At 36.3% G+C, this 19478-nt stretch overlaps 1 protein-coding gene across 7 annotated transcripts in view; it reads left to right on the plus strand.

Moving 5' to 3' along the window:
* Positions 1–19478, plus strand: part of LOC111502848 (uncharacterized) — a 243822-nt gene that overhangs the window by 195188 nt on the left and 29156 nt on the right. For 3 of the 7 annotated variants that reach the window (XR_012467880.1, XR_012467881.1, XR_002721799.2), the window contains exon 1: positions 17420–17723. The exons of 1 other annotated variant lie outside the window; for it this stretch is intronic. The gene's annotated coding sequence lies outside the window, so the exon portion shown is untranslated. Of the gene's footprint in view, positions 1–17419; positions 17724–19046; positions 19223–19478 lie in introns of those variants that run through there. 3 more of the 7 variants (XR_012467878.1, XR_012467879.1, XR_012467877.1) reach the window with 3 other exon arrangements.

Here is a 19478-nt window from a genome sequence, read left to right on the forward strand (position 1 = left end):
CACTAAATCAGAAATGAATGACGTTTTTGCCTTAATCGGTCTCTTGTAGAAATCTAAAAAGCTAAAGACTAACGAGGTTTTACCTTTTAACGTGTGATTCCAAACACGGGTTGAACGATAGCAAGTGAAAATCGAGCGTTCAGCCTGTGCCTTAAACCATCAACTCGCACATCGGCCGATTGACTGAGTGAACAAATCACCCACGTCGAACCGCCCGGCTGTCGGTAACTGATGATGAAATATATAGAATCACAACCTTGACAACCATGTTTTCGTTTTAATGCAATAATATTTCTGAGAATTCAGTGACTACTATTATGAAATTGTATTATAAACAAAAAGTTGTGATTATATTTTGAATTTTTCTTTGATGTATTGGTTTAGGCAACTGAGATAGACATTAGACATAGATACCTAGTGAAATAAAAATAACAAACATTTCGTATGCATACATATTGATTTTCGAATGAATGAAAATTATTTTGAAATGAAGTATGCTCATAAGTAGAACTGAATTCTTCGACCCGTCTATATTTTGGAGGAATAATCAAGTTTCCAGAGTAGTTTCACCAGCAAGTTTTTGATGAGTACTGTCTTATATACCTGTACCAGAATAAAGTAATGGAGATTTATGCAGATTGCAAATAACCGACATAACTGCCAGTGGCTTTTGTCTAGAAGTTACAGCCGAAACACTATCATAGTCAAGACGAGAATAGAATTTTCTTTAGGTTATCGGAAAAAGGCATTTCCTTGTTTTGTTTCAGGTTGATGGTTAAATAATATTTTTAGTCTTTCATTTTGTGTTGATTAATTCATTGTCAATGAAATAAAAACATTATAACTCTGGGAATCAGAAATTCAAATAGTAAATCGTTTGATATTTATACATTTTGCCGATCTGAAAATTGCACCTGTCGATAAAAAAATGGCGTTTTGTAGTCTCAATCACCCCGAGGTGTGATCGAGTTCGACGCGAGCCCTAATTCGAACCGCGTCGGATCGTTCGAAATAAATCATCCAAGGATAATGACGGTGGTCAATTTAGTCCCTAACTAATTGCCAATATGTGATTATAACGAACGCGGCGTCGACGATCGTATATCATAGTCGGGTAGTTGCATTCCTACGTTCGTTGCGTTATTATTCCGACAATTGATTTATATGTGAGTGAAATTGCTTAATTATGATGTGAAAAACAGCAACAACTTTGCTGATGGCAGGAATACTTATTAGTATCAGATTTGTATAGCATAGCTCTACTGTAATCTGCGCATGCTCAAATCTATTTTTATCATTACTTGTTTCCCATTGTGTGGGAAAGACTTCCTGATTTATAGCAGATTGACCTTTTTCATATTTTTGCCGGATGAACGAATCGGGTTCATGAATGAAAAGCTGAACAATTAGAAAAAAAATTTCCATCATACCCTGTACTTTTTTTATAGTTTGATAGATTTACTATTTACTATTTAATACTTTGGTGGCAAACATGTTTACTTTATCTGGATATGTAAAAAGATCCTTCTATAGGTGAATTGGATAGAAACCCACAACTACATAAGAATAGGAAACGTTGTACCACAGGAGACTGTGCTGAGTCTCATACTCTCTAATATATACATTGACGATCTGTTTTATCAGAAAATTCCTGGAAAATCATTAGTTTTACTGATGACACAGTCATGTGTCTAGTCTAGTCAGTGTTCTAGTCAGGTAGTTCGTAGGAGGGATTCACGAAGGTTTCAAAAATATGCGGTTGGAAATTCCATATGATAAATCATTATTCGAACTTTTATCAGACTTCAATATATCAATTTTAGTTTGGTTTGAGGAGAAGCAAACCGTGATTCAACATTAATTCACTGCTAGTAGATGAATATATTTGGAAATATGAGAATAAATGCATTAGTCCTATTATTGAAATAACTAATTGACAATAAAACCACATATATTCTGCTCCCAGAAAACTTGTAGGATTATGAGATTCGTTCATTGATCGCGTTTAGTTCATCTTCTTCTAAACTCTCCTTAATGATCTTGTGCCCAGTTTTCCTTTAATATAGCTCACTCAGCTAGCAGACTGATGTATGATATTTCACCAAATATAATTATGAATGTATCTCAACCACCTGATAATTGATAGATTCAATATCACTGAATGCCTATTTCTATAATTCTGGGTTTGTTTTCATGAAACTTCTGACTGGTACAAATTAAAAACTGTGCAAAGATTATACATTTGTCAGTGCCAATAGCAAAATATAGGGTATTTCATGGAAAAAAATTCAAATGAAACGAAGTCTGTGTGAGATATCATCGAAATTTTTTATTCGTTTGAAAGACCTATTATGTGTGGAATATAAAATCGCTCAAATGTCAATGACGGCTTTTCTGGGTGGAGCGCATCCGAAACGTCTATTTTTGCATGACTGTGGCACATGATTTTAGCCTGAATTTGACTGAGGGCATGGGTTATGTTGGCTTTGAGGACCGCTGTGGTTTGTGGCCTATTTACATATACCTGTGACTTGAGAACACCTCACTAGAAAAAGTCTAACGGGGTCAAATCGCACGATTTCGCATCTCCATGACCATGCCCTCAAATCGCTCGTTTATGCTACACAGTCCCTGGACTTACGCCCAAGAACCTTCAGTTCCTGGGCCTAAGTTGTGGTCTGCGAATTGTGTGGTCTGCCAATGGACGGGTCTTTGTGAGCGATGCAAAATTGACTGCCATGGGTTCTCCTGTACACTCTCACAGGCAGCGGCGATATTTTCGCCAGAGTTTGAGTTCCGTCGACGTACGGGTGTTGGTCGATCGTTTACTGTATCAATAGACTTGAATTTATCCACCACATTGCGAATAGTTCCTTCGGTAGGACGATTATGGCGACCGTAAAATGGACGAAGCGCGCGGTACGTTGCCCGAACGGAACACGCATTTTGATAAAACAATTTTATTATTTGCACGTGTTTCAAATTTTCACTCTGGTTCAATTATTTCTTTCCGTAATTTCTTTCTATTTCCTGATCTGATTGATCAGTAGTGTTGAACCGGCCGAAGTTAAAGAAGCTTTTAGCGCCTGTTATGATCCGCAAACAAATTTTGTAAGCGAGCCAGCAAGCAGCACACTACGAGTTCGCTGAGTAGTTGTACAAATACACTTAATGCGTTTTCCAAAATGACGTTTAAAAGCTTTTAATGCGGGCACACTTAGCTGGTCAACATTTTGAATGTTCTCGGGATATTAATTGGGATCCATTACGCGTGCAATTATTTATTCAGATGTTTCCGGAAAGTATACGGGGCGATAAACGAACAATGTGCATTGGTTCATTTTTTGAATACATTTTTCGGTTGATGAAAGTTATTCGACAAATTTTTCATCGAATACCCAACACAGAAATGAATTCTACTGATACATATCACTATTATTATGAATGAAACATTTTTGCATTGAAGCAAGTATAGGCATCGACAGAAGTCCCATTACAAACAAAGCATTGTTTGCCTTCATAAGAATCGCCTAGAAATTTAATTTTCACCGATTGAATGATATTCTCGATTATATTCTCTTTCATGTCTACAATACCTATCCTTTTATTTTCATACCCATACAGCTAACATGAATAAAACTTTTCATTGAGTTAATTTTGTTCTTCATATGGATAACATAGAGAATTGCATTCATAATGGCTATTTAATTAATTGATTCTCAAACTGGTATAGGCAGGCAGTTTGTCGGTTGAATTTATCGATTCCATTTATTCGGAAAAATTTTCCAGAGTTGACTATAGCTAAAATTGATAATCAACTTGATTTCGCAATTTTTTACAAACCATCTTATTTGAACATTGTTATACATACCTAATTACCAGAAACTTTCCGATTCGCATAAAGTAGCACCATTCAATAGTATGCTTCACAGATTACTGAATATTCTACTATTGGAAAATAATTTTCAGAGTTTCATCGAACAAACTGCTATCAACAACGGTATTATCGACTCCATATTTACCAAAAAAAACACGAAAACAAGACCAGATCTGTCCCATCTCAAAAAACGATACCAAGCGTCGCAGGACATTGACATACTATGGTCAACTCACCAATAATATCTCCTGTTTTTTCATAAAGAAAAGCTTGGACGTAGTTTACAGAATAAATTATATTCAAACAAATTCAATGAAAATAATGAAGACAGAAGTTCAGTGTTGGATAGATCAGAATTAAATGAGTGTACTCGTGGTTCTTGCTCAAAACTTCATATTGGCCAAACAGGGAGAAACTTTTTTGGCAGAGGGAGTTCAATTTTGACTATGACGTGTTACATGAACTGAAGTCTATGGAATAGTTTTGTTGCAAAATATGATGGGCGACTGCTGATTTTTCAGGTCTTCCATATTTTAAGTGGGCTATGTGTTCCTTGTATCTCACTTTAATAGATCTTTTTGTCTGTCCATAATATTTTGCATCGCAGTCCTTACATTCAATTTCGTAAATTCCAGACTTTTCCGAATTCTCGACTTTGTCTTTTGGACTTCCCAAAAGGCTCTGTAGTGTATGACTTGCTTTAAAAACCACCTTTATACCTAGTTCCTTGAAAATATTTCCAAAGTTCCTCGTATATTGGTGTTATGGAACTGAGATGTATTTATCTTGGTTTTTGTCCTTTCTGAAAGTCGAGATTTCGTTCATTCTTAACCTAAACTTTTTCTTCCTTATTATGTCATCTACAATACCCCTCGACAAACCGTTAGTGGCTGCTATTTCCTGAATTGTACATCTTTCTTTTGTGGACCTATCATGTGTTAGAGGGAAAGTCAAAAGACGATGCACTAAAAAATTCAACCCAGCACGTTTGTGCTGTCCACAGTGATGTGAACTGTTAGGAATATACCTGTACGTGCTTGTTTCTTTTCTAAATATATCGTATTCTAACCCTCCATATTGGCTCCTCATTACCAAAACGTCAAGAAATTGTAGTTGTCCCTTATTTTCTAACTCATAGGTACGTGAATTTTATTGATGGACATCTATTATTTGAAATGGAAACAAAGTCGTCAATATTCAATCTTTTGGTATCGAATATCGCGAAAATATCATCCACACACCTTAGCCAAATCCTAGGAAAATACTTTGACTTTTCTTTGGTTTCCATTTCGAATCTGCTCATGAACAGGTCTGCCAGGTAGGGGGACAAGGGGTCTCCCATGGCCGTTCCTTCCTGAGGTTCATAAAAGCAACCTTATTATTTTTCTCTAGTAATTCCCTGAGGTATTGCAGGGTCTGTGGAATTGGGACGCTAGGAAATAAGGAACTAACATCAAAAGAAACCAAAATCTCACCTTCTTGCAGAAACACGCTTTTGGTATGTTGTATGAACTCTAAAGAGTTTTTTATACTAAAACTTGGTTCCGCAATAGACAAGGTTTCAAATTCCTTAATGAGCCACTTTGCTATTTGGTAGGTAGGAGCTCCAATAGCTAACACGATGGGGCGCATTGATTTTCCTGGTTTGTGGATTTTTGGGAGGCAATATAGTTTCGACACCGTTGGATTGGAAATGTTTAACTTTCGTTTCAGTCGAGGGGTAAGTATGTTGTCGCATTTCTTGAGGACGTCTTTTACTTCGGCAGTCATCTTTGGTAACGGGTTCCTGGACAATTTCGCATACGGTCCGTTAGTAATGAGAGTATTGACCCTTTCGTAGAAGTCCGATTCATCCAGAATTACTACTTTGTTATCTTTGTGGGCTTTTAACTAAAAAACGGCCTTTTCTCTCAATTGTTTGATAAGTTTCTTTTGGTTTTTATTGTTGTTTATCGAATGCTTCCGTTCATCTGTTATCTTGTTCTTGGAGATTTAATTCCTGACCTTTTTTCGAACTAGTCCCTTCGAGGAATCGGGCATTTGGTGTTGGATTACTCCAGTAATATTAATTACTATGAATTGAACTGTATTCTATTTATTGTCCAATCAATTGACTTATTTTGTTCAAAACGACCCAGGATATTTTCTTTTAATTTTTATCATAGACTGCAGGTGTGATTTATCAATATTTGAGAGTGAACTGGACACCCTTTATATACGCCACTGATGATTGGGAATAAAAATTTTCCAACAAATGTTTAAAGTGAAGTTATAGTTGAAAATAAATTCAGTCTCTTTCCATGAATATTGTGCGTTTTCACAACGAAATGCGCCTACGAAAACATCTCTTTTATGTCGATGACTTTACCCATGCCCGCTCTATTTATACCTAACATCTTGTATACGAACTCGAAGCTAATTATGTTGTACTTCAACGAACAAAAACATACACCCGATGAGCTACGATAATTCCCGCTCTAATGGAACACAAAAACGCCATTCCAGTATTAATTGAAAACATTATCAATTTTCAAAACAATGAATACTTAAAAGTCTGGGCACAGATTTTCATGAAAGTTCGACTCGCTGCTGCCACTATAAATTCTATGGCCGAGTCGAGAGAAGAGAAACAATTTCAATTGGGCTTTTTAATTGATACGTCGATAGAGTGAGTGGGATAGTCGAAATCCGGCAATAGGAGTGATAATAAGTTATTTGAAGTGATCCATTAGCGTCGTCCGGAACGCTATTTAATGTTTTAGCGCGACATCGGAAGTTCGAAACAGTGCCATTATCTGAAGACATATTCCGCTAGGTTCATTTTCCAAGCAGCACTAGTTGAATTTCTCGGTACAGCATTTTTGTGTGTACATTTGATTTTTGAGGCTGCACAATGTCGCGTCATATCATTCGTATTGATGGAGCTTTTTCGGTGTCTGTTGTCACCTGTTCATCGACAATTAACGAGAACATTGATTACTGTTGAAAATGTCATCACCTCCAGAATAGCGAGTGAAGTGATATGAAGCAATTTTCCCGAAATAAATTTCCAAACAAGTCCATTTTGAAAATAACAGAGATGTAACGTCACAAGTATCGAGTATTCTCGAGACCACTAGAGAATGAATTATTCGATGAGATCATGTTTTAAAAATCATGTGAGATATATAAAACTAACGAGCTACGCTATCAGTTCGATTCATCCATTTTCAGGTATACCATGCACAATCCGACAGTTTCAGTAGCAAATTTGTATTTCATTAGCATTCTGAAAATTTGAAGAACTCCAGCATTGCTCAGTTATATATGTCAATTCAAATGGAAGGGAGCAATTCTAAGAAAAGCAGTTGACTGTCATATAATTACTATTCAAAAATAAAACGTTCCAATTGCAAAAACCAGTCGATTTCTATTTTTTTTGGAGGAAGGCAACTAACTAATTCTTTTTCAAAAACTCTGGATAGAACGACCATTATATTTATAACGTCATGAATTGAAGGCAAAGCATTATTATTTGAATGTTTCACAAAATGTGTGAAATTAAGTCAAATATGAAATTAAGTCAGGCCCCACCTGACCCACCACCTCATCCCTCTGGTGGTCAAAAATGGAACAACAGACAGCCATCAAAAAATTAGGCGGGGTGCAAAGACTTGCATGTTTGGTAGTAATGGTAGCAATAAAAACCACTCCGACAGCTGCATTGGAGACACTTTTGAATCTTCCCGCCTTACGTATAGTGGGAGAGCAACGGTGGGCCTATTCAGACTGGAAAACTCACCGAGCTACATGGTATTGGGCAATACAGGAGTGTAGGAATATGTGAAGGAACGAACACCAAACATGTTCTCAGACGGCATAATTTGACATCGCAACTTCACAAAGAGTGGAGAACGAACAGTCAATCTGCGAACATGCTCAGCAAGACACGTGTTTATAGGCAAGTCGAAAACCGAACATATAACGAAAACTGGAATTCACTGTGCGGGAAGAAATCTTCATTTCAATCACACACTCGATCAGTACACATCAGTCTTCCAGGCTGAAATGTATGCAATTTCGTAATGCGGAAGAATAATCAATTGGAGGCTTCAACGAAAAGAGCGGATGATTATTTTCACACTTGGATCATTAATGAACGAAAAAGTGACATCCCGACTGATGTGGGAGTTGCGGGAAAAACTAAGGAAACTGGTGTTCAGGAATATATTACATTCTAGGTGGCAGGACACTCAGGCATCGCATGCAACGAAAAAGCTGATGAGTATTCCAGACCCATCATCAACTCAATATATAGGCCCTGAACAAAGTATAGTTATACCAAAGGTTTTGGTGCGAAACCAGATTGGAAAGTGGGTCTATGAGAAACATAAAGGGTACTGGGAAAACATACCCGGGAATACATACGGGAAAACTTCAACAAAGGGAACGTCCTGGAAGAAGTCTTCGAATGAAGTTTCGAAGATCCAAATAACATTGCTTGTGTTTAACAAAAGACAAAATTTATTTTGGTCACCGTTTTCAGCTTAAGGAGAAACCTTCCTCTGGGGAAGATCCAAAATGTCTAAATGTATTATACTTTTTTCTAATTTCTAAGATGTTCATGAAAAATCATATTCAGTCGGTTCAGTGTCATTCCGGGAAGCTCTTATATATTTTTGATGCACATATAATCATTTATAGAAGTCAAGGAGCTAACACAATAAATAGTTGCTTGAATGAAAAGTGATCCTAAGATCGGTAACTACATCCCTATACACATTCTCCACGTTTGGTTTAGTTTGTATACATAATACACATAATACATACCAAAATTATAATTATCCATCTAATTTGAATCCTTATAAAATACAAACCGGGCGGTCACTTTTCATTTCATTTTTTTCATTCGGTTTTATGATAGCTGTTAGAGGATTCCTGGCCAACGCTTGAGGCTACTCGAAACAATTATCAACCACCACACTATATACGGGCAGGCGTCAAGTCGTGTAACATGGAGGGGAGTGGGGTACACACACGCCAACTCTGGAACGTTTTACCTAAATGGACTTTCATTAAGTCAGGAATGCTTTGTGCATATGTGATGTCTACGGTGATTGTGTGTACAGTCTGGACAATGCTTCAATCCAGGAGCGCTACAATATAAGTGAAAAGAGGGAAGGGGAAAACAAAAATGTTTTTCACACAGGCACTGATAGCAGGAGTTTTCGATTGTTGAAATATTTAAATCAATGATGAGTCGAGTTCAATTTTCTCAAGAGAACGCCATCTATGAGATTGTGGATGAACTGGTAACCATGATCTGTTATGATGTCAATAACGATCACCAAAAGGAGTGTCAGGGTTTGTACACAGTGGAGCTTAAATTGATGTTGGTAGCAACGAACCCGCTTGGCACCAAAAGACAATCCTATTACAATAGGTGATGTATCGGCACACAGTAGAGGCTACCTAATGGGCACTGAGAGCCTGGAGGAGAGCTGAAAGAATCCATACTGTCAAGTAACACTGGGTTTGTTTTGGTTCTAGATTTCGTACTGTTTCAAATTCACATAGAATCAATGCGCACTAAGGAGTTTCAACAATTGACAGAAGCATCCATGTTTCATATTTCCCCGATAGTGTAAGCTAACAGGTACCTAGTCCAATGTTCGAAATAATGATTAGCGTTCTGGATTAAATATGAAACGGTTGGGAAAAACCGAACACTTTGGGGACCATTCCAGAACTGTTCGAACGAACAAAAACAAATTTCAATAACCGCTCATGTTCGAACTGTATTGAACTAAACAGTTTGAGAATCCTACTATTTCTTCAATTCCTTACCGATTTTCACTGCAAGTGATAATTGGTAATCTAGTATTCCAGTATTACCCATCACAACTCTACTGTGTACGTGACCTCATTGTGTCTACACACTGGATCGTCCTACCATAGTGAAAATCAACCAGTATGTCCACTCCCACTAATTTCATTCATAAATTCATAAGGTTCTCGGTGACCTCGAAACGAAGTGCGGAGCCAGTTTCGTTTTTTATCATAGGCGTGCGGTTACATAAACACGAAATTTGAGGATATTATAGAAGATTTTGTGTTAAGTTACTTATAACCAACTACAAAAACTAAAAACAATAATAACAACAGCGAATAAACTAAACACAATGTCAATTTTAGACCGTTTATTATAACTGATCTGATGCCCGTGGTACAGTCGAATCCTTCAATACTACATCACTGAATGCGTTGGATAACACCGGGATAACACCGCCGCAACTTGGACGGATCACGTGGCAAGAGAGCTCACTTGTTGTATTATTCTACTGTGGTCCTACTATGTGTAACGTACTAACACACAATAGGGTGTATCAGTTTTCCAAGATTGGCGCTAGGAGCCTGAAGTGAAAGTAGGAGAGTTGTTACTTTGATTCTACATACATGTCTATGCGAGATGGAATGAATGTCGCTAAGAGATTTCACAGTTGAGAGACGTTCCTTGATTTGCTTCCACTAGCAATATCTATTCTCGATTAAAAAAAAAACAACTTGAGAAGCAGCACAAAATCTTTGAAGTGCATTATAAGATCACCTATAAGTACATATGTGGTATGATTCATGTTATCCAATACCGATTTTCTGTATAAAATATATTTTGTAAGCATCAGGATTTTCTGACTGCCACTGGCAGGCAGAATCGTTACAACTTGTATAATTTAATACCCTATAGTGTATTTAATTACCGAGGACGACGCCTTTTGATCTGTTCCGGAACCGGACGTTGTCCGAACTCAGAAGCACCACGGCTGCCAACCTTAGGAATTGCATCGTGATATTTATTTGGCGGTCGGTCAGTAAGGTGCTTCACGCAAATTAAACTCGGTGGCTTTGTGTTTGCCTCTTTTGCTGATGAAGCATTGTCGTTTATTAGATTTTTAATTAGTAAGATTAATTTTCATGTGTGGAGCAGTTGAAAAATGTTGGGTGTGTTCGTTTTCACCATATAATAATATGTTTGGTGGTTATTTGAATCTTACTCGATAGATGGAGCCATGCAACTCATTTGATTGTGATGTGTTATGTCTTTCACGATATATAAATGGGCCGAGAGTGTAAATTTCCCGTCAGGAGATATCTGTGTTGAAGCTATTTTCCAGGTTTTGTTGGATTCGAGGAGCCAAATCAATTCTATAGTATTTGACCACACTATACAGTTGAACTCAACTTTATTTTACTACTACATTGCCAATACAACATAGATACTTTAAGTGAACTTCAGACTCATATGTGTCTATCGCCTCATTAGCTCATTTCGTACCGCGCTTTCAACTAGACCAGCCTCATCTGCCTGCTGGTAGTGCTTATATATCCCAATGAAAGTCTTCGGAAGTTGATAGAAATATACTCGAAGCAACGCGACATCTAGAACGATTAAGAAGCACAAGTAGAGTTGAACGCGACCTTTCTCAAGTCAAAGTGGATTGAAGAAGACCAGCGGCGTCCAGCGTTAATTTTTTCTGGGATAATTTACAACAATAGTGAATAAATGAAATCATTCAAACTTAAGGAGCAAAACATTTAGGGAACGGAAATTAAAAATTCACCAAAATAAAGAAAGACGGCAATATCAGGATACAAAAAGTAAATCTTATGTTATATCAATTATTGATGAGGATTATGGAAATCATGGAGAAATTTCATGAATAATTATCTGTTCCCTCCTCAACATCTATAACTTGATTTGTCAAGATATGTGATGTAACCGGCAGATAATTGGTGAAAATCAATCACCTGTTTGACTAACACATTTAACACACTCATGATGCACTGTTCGGAACCTTTGGTGTAGTAATGAATATTACTGGAGTTTTTTCCCAACACCAAATCGTTATTTTCAACACCTCGACACGTGTTTCGATCACCAGGAGATCATCTTCAAAGAGATGAAGATGATCACTTGGTGATCGAAACACGTGTCGAGGTGTTAAAAATAATATACATTTCACACAGTTTACAAAACCGCAACACGTGTTTCGCTTCACAATAGCTTCATCAGGCGTGTCTCTATATATATGTATACACGTATCTCACAATGGAGTATTATTCATCGAACTCATTAGTCAAATTGTCCTTCAAAGAGTCTTGTGCATTTCATGGTTTCACTACTTTGACCTAATAACATGAATATGTGCCCGACGTTTTACTTTTGTTTCCCAATACAATATCAAGGAGCCAATATTTTGCAAGCAGTTTGAACTGTGCGAAAGAAAATCACACAGATGTATGAAATCAGTCACTTTCAGATCTTTTGTTTCTCGTGTGCTTGTTGATGTTGACATTGCACTCGCAAAATTTCAGTTAAACGATAAATACTAAAAATACAGAAGAAATGAATAAAAAATCCATTAACCTCTTCTAGAAACCGAATGTGTCGTTTGTGGACTAGTTTATATTCCACTGCAGACACTAAATTGATAGATGCAGCCGATACTAAGTGGTAGAAGATCAGAACGAAAACTGAGAAATGAAACTTTATATGTTTTTTACCACTTTTATCTGTAACTAATGTTGGTACTATTGCTGTAATTGTTTGAAAATGTTCTTATAGCACGAAACAACATTAGCTACGAATAAAAGTGGTAGAAACATATAAAGTTATATTTCTCACCTTTTATGACTACAAATAATATTGGAATTAAAGAATCGATCAGCTCGTGTATCAGCTGTTGTTTGTATTCTTTTGTTTTCATATTCATTTCAAAGCTTCATATTCTTGACACTCATATTTCTCGGCTGTCCTAAAGTAGATTTCATTAAAACTAATATGAAATAAATCATGGAGGAACATCATAAAGGAAGATGACAGTTTATGGAAGGTCTCTTCAATTATTAATTAAAACGAGATACTAATTATGAGCCTGCGTAATAGATTATAAATGGAGTATCGGCCCCGCTCATAGAGCCACGTAAATATACATGAAGCGCCTCATTATAATGTTTATTGGGCTTGAACTGTCAGAAAGTTGGATAAACACAAAGTCAGAATTGCTGCCTTGTACTTTAGTTTTATAAGGATGCTTTTGACTTTGTTCGGCGAATTTCGCTGCGGTTACATATTTAATTAGCTCGGAGATAATTAGATACAGGTTTAATTAGAACTCCTGATGATGAAGAGGCATTTTATAATGTCTGTGCCTCGACCGAGAATTATGTGAGGATTCATTATGATGCGTTCAAAGTTATTTTTCAACTATTGTTCCAATTAGTAAGAGAGTCCAATTATTTCGGATTGTCAGTCTTGTTAGCAGGGGGATCCTAACAATGGCGCGATCCAAATTAGTGGTGAGAGAGAATGGTGCAGTCAGTCTATCTTCCTACAGCTCATTAGCTATACGGCGAGGCGCCGAATATAGGGTGTTCGATTTTCGAAACCGTGGCGGAAGATCGGTTTCCTTTGTGTAGGCGATATTTGGAAAAAAGTCCCCTCTTGGAGAATAGCATAGTATAAATACACCAAGCAGAAATTAATATCATATAAATTCAGATTCAGAGTATGCTTCATTGCCGAAACAATGCAACAATCCCAATTGCAAAATCTCTATGTTTGAAAAAACATTTTTTTTCTCTATCAACCAGATGTCGCCCCCTATGAACCCCAAAATGTCGAAACTTGTGCGAGCTGAGGATTAACAAAGTCTTAAACAGCAAGCGCCAAACGTGATGGCGAGCCAGCTCTCATGCGTACAAACTCATTTTCAATGTAACCTCCACTGCAGCTCTTGTCAATGGCGTATCATTATTTGTTCTCCAATGCTGTTGGCGTTTGGCAGTGTCTGAATAATTTGTGTTGTTTCTGATAAAATGTAATCGCCTAGTAAAAAAAGCCATCAAGAGTGTATCATGATATAACAATTTAATGAACTGTACTACTACCTATAATACTAAATGAAATATGAAAAGAAATTACAAAGGATTCATGTTCCATTTTTGCTACCCTATATAAAACTAATTATAAGTACGACACTGACCGGCAAGGGGCTTATCGTAATCCAGTAGTAATTTAGTTGGGAGAGTCTATACTTGCGCGATCGATCGCTTGTTATAGTACGTTTCACTCTAGATGATATTGGCTTATCAACTGCAGTAAACTATCCGGTTTAATTCCATTGCGTACTGTAGTGTAGTATCAACTGCAACAAAAACCTGGTTTAATCCTATTGCGTAGTGTAGTGTAGCGTAATATTGTAATTCTGTTTCCTTCATTTGATTCGGGTTTTACATTTTGAAGATCTAATGGATTTTATTTATGATCGTTTAGCCAATACCATATACCGTCGATTGAATAAGTAGATCAAACCATTTCATTACTTCGGACATCTATTGTCTAATACGATATGATATGATTTGAAATTCCTGATATGATTTAAAAGCCCTGGCCATCGAAGAAGCTCATGAAAAACGCCGAGTCTGGTTGAAATACGTTGATGATACCTTCATAATATGGAACCATGGAAATACAGGAACTAGACACAATGGAGAAAGAAGTCCACGACGAATTGCCATTCTTAGACGTATTGGTGAAGAGGACTCACACTAACATCTGTATACCAAAAACCCACTCACACGGGACAGTATATAAATCATGAATTCAACAACCATCATCAATCTATCAAGAGAGGAATCGTCAAGACTATGGTAGACCGTGTTTTCGGGCTCTGTAATATAAAGGAAGATATCGAGACGGGTTAGGCATTATAAAAAAAATCTTGGAAGGAATGGTTAATCCAAAGTGATGGTGGAACAGAAAATCAGTGCTTGCACTTCTCTATATCAGAGGATTGTCGGAAAGGATAAGAATTGGGTCCAAGCACAACATCAGAGCCTGTTCCAGATTCCATATGTTGCGATTCCAAGAATTGCATTTACCGAATACCCTGTGAGTGCGGAAAATCCTATATTGTTGAAACCATATAAGAGGCCATTGACAGTCCACATTGCCGAGCACAAGAAACACAGCAACATATGGAAACCCGTAATCAAGAAGAAAACGGTCAACTCCTACCGAACGGTCATATCCTGCTAAACCGGTGAAGCGGAAAAAGGGAATAGAGGATGAGTGAAATCACTCGAATCACCTATAAAGAGTCATCTCTCGGAGTAATAGTCCAGTCATCAGCTGAAGACAATTGTTGATACTATCAATCGAAACGTCGTGAAGTAACTTGGCTTGAAATCTTTTAATTTTCATTTCATTTCAATTGTTCAATTTTCTGCCAAATTTTTATTTCATCGTAATTTCATTTCAGCTATTGATTTCAATTTTATTTGTTGATTTAGGGATTTCAAATCATTTTATATCATAATAGACTATGGAATTCCGAACTAATTAAATTCACCATGAAACATTGTCAACCACCTTCAAGCAAAAGTATTTTTCTACTAAGTTTTTAATGTAATCCTAAAACGAAAAAGATTTTCTTCAATAGGTTAGGTTAAATTAGGTTGGGTCAGGGTAGGTTTTGAAAAATTCGTCTGAGCCGTAGAATAAGGGAGCTCTCAGAACAATTTCAACACTAATCCCTAATCATATAATTCCCAATATGCCTGAAGAAAGATGGTTATATATTTTCAACTCGTAACAAATTATGAAGTGTTTTACCTAACCACTTTTGGTTAAGACTCGAATATTTGTACGAACCGAGTGTTTCGTGTTTCGTGTGTAATGAATACATTCCAAAAAATAATAGTGTAACCCACGTGTAATTCATTTGTGTATTCTTCTCGGTTTAGATATTTTACACCCTTCGAGAGATGTTTGGGGCAATTCTTTAAAATACATTTCCATATACAGCCTGTTTTTTTAAAGATTTTTTGAAAGACACTGTTTCGTGAAATTCCTTTTCCATTTCGTATTCACTACAACTTATGGGAGATGTTTGGGTGATTCTTTTAAAAAACATGTTCCATATACAGCCTGTTTTTTTAAAGATTTTTCGAAAGACACCGTTTCGTGAAATCCCTTTTCCATTTCGTATTCACTACAATTTATGAGAAATAAAGGTACAAGAACAATATAAAATAATAATTTACTGATGATAATTATTGAAAAGTAATGAAAATTTTCAATAATTGATGAGACATAAAGATAGAACAGTATAAATAATTTTCTGCATAAATGGTGAGGTTTGTAATGATTTGTCATTGTGGTATTCAACGTGGAGAGATGTTTGGACCCAAAATATTTTTTTTATAAAAAAACGGAAGGGGTCAAGAGCTGGAAAGAATGAAGTATAATTAGTTCATAAATATCGATATCAGAAGATTGGAACTTGATAGCTTCAAAAGAAGGGGGTAAATGACAAATAATATCCAATTCATAGAAGTCTCCCTAAATCATGTTTTATAAAGTAAGAAGCAATCAATTTTCTGTTGGGAGAATGGCGAATATTAGGATATTATTGAAAAACATTATTTATGTGGAGTCTACTATTGGTAGTGATGATGGGAAGATCAAAATTCAACGTATAGATTGATATAAAAATAATGTGATAGTATGTAATTTATTGGCGTTTTTATGAATGGTGTCTGGTGTTTCAAAGGCAACCTTCTTCCTCGGCCACTTCTTCAAAATTATCTTCATAGTGATCGTTTTTCTATAAACTATACATTTCCAACAAAATTATAACGATTCACTGGGTGTGGATAGACAATAATGGAATTAGTTTTCTGTGAGAGCTTGGGAGCCCAACGACATATTGCCCAGTCGCCTGATATTGCTCCTCCATATTCCAGCCGTTTGGGGATGAGTCTATGTCACGTGTACGGATTTTTGGGACCAGACCCAGAACATCCTTCAACTATGAAAACGGATTGAAACATTGGGAAGTTGTGGATGCTTTCTCAGGACACTGCTGTAGCCCACACTCAATGACTGTTGAGTCATTTTTGGCCAAGCATGGGAAACCTGAGGTTGGACTATCAATCCTACTCACCATATCTAGCCTTATGTGACTTTTCTATATTCTCGACAGTGAAGAAGGCATGGAAAGGAGCCAAGTTTGATACGGGGGAATCTGTAAAAGACAGAAGAGCATTTTTTTAGAAAATGACTTCAAACACCGTTTTGAACAATGCAGAATGAAGAATTCGAATGCAAAAGTGTAGAGGTAGTAGAGAGGAATATATTGAATGGGATGACTTGTAAGTTGCAAAGCATAGAATTTTTTTTAGCCAAGCCTCGTTCAAATAGATTTTTCAGCATGTTCAGCATGTTCATTGATGTTTCACAACACCAGAAGCTTTATTTTCAAATCAGGTCATCTGTCATATTAAAAGAAAAATCGAATGTTTCTCTCTGTTCTCAATCTCTCACAACTCTCGATGTAAGAGTTCCCTTTATTCGAAAATAAAGACCCAGGGTGCCGCACTGAGTTAGTGGGCTGAATCATCTGGATGTAATTCATAAAGGTATCTTTATTATTTTTAGCGTTAATCTTGTTCTGGCTCATTACTATTTTCATTGAAGTACTGGCTGCGTCATCTCTTGGTGTAGCAGTATATGAACCAACAAGGTAAATTATTTGATCTGTTATCTTGTGACCTCCAGTTTTAAGTATTTGTCATTTGTGTTTTCGAATCGCCATACATTGATTGCAAACTTTGACGATTAGATGGCTGTTCTGCTCCGTAAGAACGATATGTTTTCTGAATGTCACTCTCGTTACTGGAGAGAAGAGAGTTTCATTATTATAAGGTACCTTTGAAAAAGGTGAATCCCTTATGAGTTAGTTCATTTTATCAATGAGAGAGATACGTTCTTGAAAATAATAATTTCATCCTGAAGGAAAACGATGTGAGTATTTTCTTGTGTAGCCAATTATTTTAGATATGTCAAACTTACTCAGTCATCAGTTAAGTTAGTCGCCATTGTGAATGATATATTTCATTGCCAAAATAAAATATCGACCCATAATTTACATATTTAGGACGGGACTGTGATACTAACCTTCTGTTTATTTTTTCATATGAAAATGAGTTCCATAAACATTTGTAACCTAATAATTGAGGTTGAAAATTCCAGAAGATTTTTTATTTTGACATAATATGTTTTAGTGGAAGGGGGATACGTAAACAGTCTTTAGCTGTTTCATTACATATTTTGACATGGACATGATAAATCATTTTCAATTTTCCAATGTCATTTGGTAACTGAGAATGTTAAGATATTTTTTTATTTGGTTTTGGAACCGACCATTAACCATATTGGTCAAAACTAGACCCGAAAACCCAAAAAAAGCTTTCGTATTTCATCAGTTCGGACTTCCATTGTCTAATATAATATAAACTGATTGGAAATCCCTGAAAAAAATTAAAAAGGTTCACCGAAAATAACAATTTTATTGAACAAAATACTGAAATTACAAAGAAATAACATACAAGCAACAACCAAAAAATAAAAAAAATTAAATATTAATGAATGCTGAAAATTAAAAAAATATTAATACCAAAAAAATGAAAATTGAAAGATTCCAAATCAAGTTACGCACGACGTTTCGATTGTTAGTATCCACAATCGTCTTCGGGACCTCCGAGATCTGACTATTTATTTAGATTGACTAAATGCGTTGTTGGACAAGTCAAGCTAGCGTAGAGATACGTAACATATGGAAACCTCTAATCAAGCGAAAAACTACCAACTTCCGCCAAACGGTCATCTCCCACTAAAACCAATGAAGCGGAGAAAGGGAAGAGGGGATAGGTGTGCACTCGAAAGACCTATGACCTATAAATAGTTAGATCTCGGAGGAATAAGTCCAGTTATCACCCGAAGACGATTGTGGATACTAACAATCGAAACGTCGTGACGTAGATTGGTTTGGATTTTTTTTTGGTTGTTGCTTGTATGTTATTTCTTTGTAATTTCAGTTTTTTTCAATGAAATTGTTATTTTCGGGTAATCTTTTTGATTTTTTTCAGGGATTTCAAATCAATTTATTTTATATTAGACAATGGAAGTCCGAACTGATGAAACACATTACGAAGCATTGTCAACCACCTTCAAACAAAAAGCATTCGTGATCCAACACTAGACAATACTGTTTCAATCCGCCATATGTCTCAACAGTGGTGGTAGGCTGAATCATGAATACATTAATGAACTCAATTATTCTTAAAGGTGCAGTGGATATAAACAGCCTGGCAACAATTATGAGATCAGTCCCGGCACGAAACATTGCTGTCTGGTGCTGTATTACGAAGTTGAAGCTTGGCTTTGCAACGACTGCTTTTGAGAGCCTCGTTATGGATTGAGTCTTCAATAACTCTTATAGATGGCGTCCTTCGTGAATAGAGGTATCATCGGCTTCACTTACATTAACCATATCACTAGTCACAGGCTACTGGTTATATTGTTGAAGCGAATACTGACGGCTGAACTGAATCAACTGAATATTTTTCTTATTACTTATTTTGGGAATTGTTTTGTTCGAATTCACTGAACAGGTCTTTATGACATTTTTTTCAGTTTTTTTTATCTCCATAATTCCTTATTAATGTTATTATTACCATTCATTTTTGTATTGTGTTGATCTTAATTGGCCACTTTCTG

Source organism: Leptinotarsa decemlineata, unplaced genomic scaffold (genome assembly GCF_025532065.1).
Source record: "Leptinotarsa decemlineata unplaced genomic scaffold, Ldec_3_MD MMD2_tig00026354_RagTag_RagTag, whole genome shotgun sequence".
NCBI classification, from domain to species: Eukaryota; Metazoa; Arthropoda; class Insecta; order Coleoptera; family Chrysomelidae; genus Leptinotarsa; species Leptinotarsa decemlineata.